This window comes from Lagopus leucura, unplaced genomic scaffold (assembly GCF_019238085.1).
Source record: "Lagopus leucura isolate 7727_CA_CO unplaced genomic scaffold, USGS_WTPT01 34319-0_obj-0_obj, whole genome shotgun sequence".
Lineage (NCBI taxonomy): Eukaryota > Metazoa > Chordata > Aves > Galliformes > Phasianidae > Lagopus > Lagopus leucura.
The window spans coordinates 1-3,074 of NW_024964332.1; the positions used below are offsets into that span (position 1 = coordinate 1).

At 47.4% G+C, this 3,074-nt stretch overlaps 1 pseudogene; it reads left to right on the plus strand.

The window, feature by feature from the left end:
• Window positions 1-24: 24 nt before the first annotated feature.
• Window positions 25-2,847, plus strand: LOC122191657 (annotated as a pseudogene).
• The last annotated feature ends 227 nt before the right edge of the window (window positions 2,848-3,074 follow it).

Genomic DNA, 3,074 nt, shown 5'->3' on the forward strand with positions numbered 1-3,074 from the left:
AAATCAGAGAATTAAAGATACTATTTGTGGGTGTTTTTTTGTGTTTTTTGTTTGTTTGTTTGTTTTTTACCATACAATGGGCTGAGACCTTTACAAAAATTTAAGGAGCTGTAGAATATAGGAAGTCAAGGAGCATTCTGTTCCCCTTTTATCAAATGGCTTTGAAATATAAATTCATGTGATCTTTCATGTTACACGTTTTCAAGAGTGAAATACCTAATTAAAAAGTAGTAAAAGCTACTTGGAAATCCCTCAGGTGAGTGTTTTGACTTGTCGTAGTCATCACCAAGGAAATGTTGCCGGAGGAGATAAATTGGAGCATTTGGAGTGGATTTTATTCAGGGAAAATCAAAGGACCTTGGTGGGAGACTTTGCAGGAGGCAGGAGAAGGCTTGTTTAAATTGTGCTGAGATTGGAGAGACAAGAGAGATGCCGCCCTGAACCCCTTTGTGAGAGCTTCTGGCCTGACAGATGGTGAACCAGAGGAGCAATCTCAGTCTATTTCAGAAACCTGCTCTTCTCGGGGCTGCAAGAATGCTGTCGACTCACAGAGCTGCAAAAAGTTTAGCTGGGGGTAGCCAGGAGTTGGACTCGATGTTTCTTATGGGTTCCTTCCAACTCAGGATATTCTATGGTTCTATGAAATGGAGAGGAAGAAGAGCATGAAATCACTCTTAGAAAGAATGGTGGCTGTGATCCTGCTGCTCTGCTTTCAGAGGGGGGAGCAGACACCTCTGGTACTCTGTACCCAGAAAAGCAGAGAGAAGTTCCTTTGTGGTGAATACTTTCAGCTGAGCCTGCATGCTGCCGTCCTAGGGCAGATTGATTGGGTGGAGCTGTGTGGGCAGACCAAGCCCTGCCTGGTGCATTTCGAGGTGCTGCTGGAGGGTTCACTGCTGTCCTTCCAAGCTGAGATAAGCCTCACACAAATTAATGATCACGCTCCCGTGTTCTTAAACAAAGAAGTTTAAAAAAATCCAGAAATTGGCAATGTTGGAAGACTCGAATTTTTTCTGGAAAGTTCTCAGGATCCAGATGCAGGAAAAACAAGTGTTCAGCATTACAGCATCAGCTCGAACCACTGTTTCCACATCTACACCTGCAGGCAGAGTAACGGCAGAAGACACAGTGAGCTGGTGTTGGACAGAGCTCTGGATCAGGAAGAGCAGAAGTGGTTTTCAGCATCATGGCTGTGGATGGTGGGTATCCACCATGCTTTGGCACAGCCTTAATCCGCATGGTAGTTCTGGATATAAATGACAACATTCCAGCATTTACCCAGACCTCTATGAAGTCCAAATATTTGAAAATAGCTCCTAGGATACCCTAGTGCTGATGTCAGCTGAAGGTTTAGACTCAAGAATGGATGAAGAAATAGCCAATAGTACAAAATTCAGAGAGTAATTGTTTTAATGTTTGAAGTAAATACAGAGATGAGGCAGATTAGACCCCAAATGCCATTGGATTATGAAGAAACGAAGACACGTGAGATACACATCCAGGCCACTGACTGTCCATACACTGCAAGGTAGAGGTGTGGGTGGAGGATGTGGATGACAGTGTCCCTGAGGTGGCAATAACCTTCCACACCAACACCCTCTCCAAGTTTACTCTGCTGAACACAGTGGTGGTGTTCTTCAGCATGCAGGACCAGGACTTGGGGCACAGCGGCAGGACAAGATGTGAACTGCTGGATGAGCATTTCAGCACTTCAGCATTTCACTGCTGGCCAGTGAAGCATATGTGCTGGTGACATTGGAAGCACTGGACCAGGAGGAGGTGTCAAAGTACAACATGACAGTGTGGGCCAGCCACATGGCTTCTCCCACACTCCCAGCATTGAAGATACTGCTGTTGTGGCTCTGGACATTAATGACAACGTGTACATTTTCTCTCTGACTGTTTACACCATAGTGTTAAGCAAAGACAATCCTGTGGGGAAGATCCTGGACTATCTTAATGCTATGGACAGTAGCATGGTTGAGAACACCCATGTGAGGTACATACTGGAGACAAAACCACCAGCAGCCACTGATGTGAACACTTCCTGTGGGTGGATGCCAAGAGTGGCACTGCATGACAGTTGTGTCCTCTGGACTATGAGGAGGCATGCACCTCTGAAGTGACCATACGTGCTTCTGACAGGGGCTTGCCACTACTGAGCATCTCAGTGCTGCAGTGCTTGATGGAGTGGAACAAGAATGACAACGTGGCCACTCTGTTGCAACCATTGCCTGACAGCAGTGCAGTGATGGGCAATCGTGAGCTGTGGCAGGTGTAGGTGGGCTACCTGGTGTCCAAGATGGTGGTGGTGGACAAGGATACACAGCAGAATGCATGGCTGTTCTATGAACTGTTCTTCCTCCACTCCATCAATGCTGTTTCGGGATCCAAGCTCTTCAAGGATCACCTTTGCCTAAGGCTTCAATGCTCTGCTACCTACTTTTAACCTGTTGGCAAATTCATTAGTGGATGGATGGCATGGATCCATTAGTCCACGGATCGTATGGACCTCTGTGGCCACATTATGAAGTGTGTTTGATAAGTGGTTTGGGGCAGAGATTCCTGTGACCCATCCTGCCAAGCACATCAAGCATATGGAGCCTGCAGTATGTGGGGCAGATGGAAGCCTGGAGTGGTAGAAGAGCAGCTCCCGATGTTCTGGCTAGATGGATGTCCTCCTCAGGAAGCACACATGGGAGAGTGGAGGACATGCTTGCTTTTAGACTAAGCTATGAGCAGCTCCAGTACTCGTCCACAGTGTAACAAGGTATAATTTCATTAATCCAAATACTCATTTTGCAGAAAGAAATGTCTTTGCAAACTGTGTTACCTAATCTTCTTAAGAAATACGGTCATGCCATGTATGATAAGGTTTTATTAGAAGAGACACGACAATGGATATTTCGAGATTCTGATGCTGCGTTGCCCTGCGTGTTTTCTTCTTTCGTTGTCCGCTGCGTGTGGCGGCGAGAGGGCGCGGGCAGGAGCGCGTCCCGTCCCCGGAGCAGTCCCGCCGCGGGCCGCAGGGTGGTGCTCGTGGCCAAGGCGGCGCCGAGCGGCTGCGGGCGGGG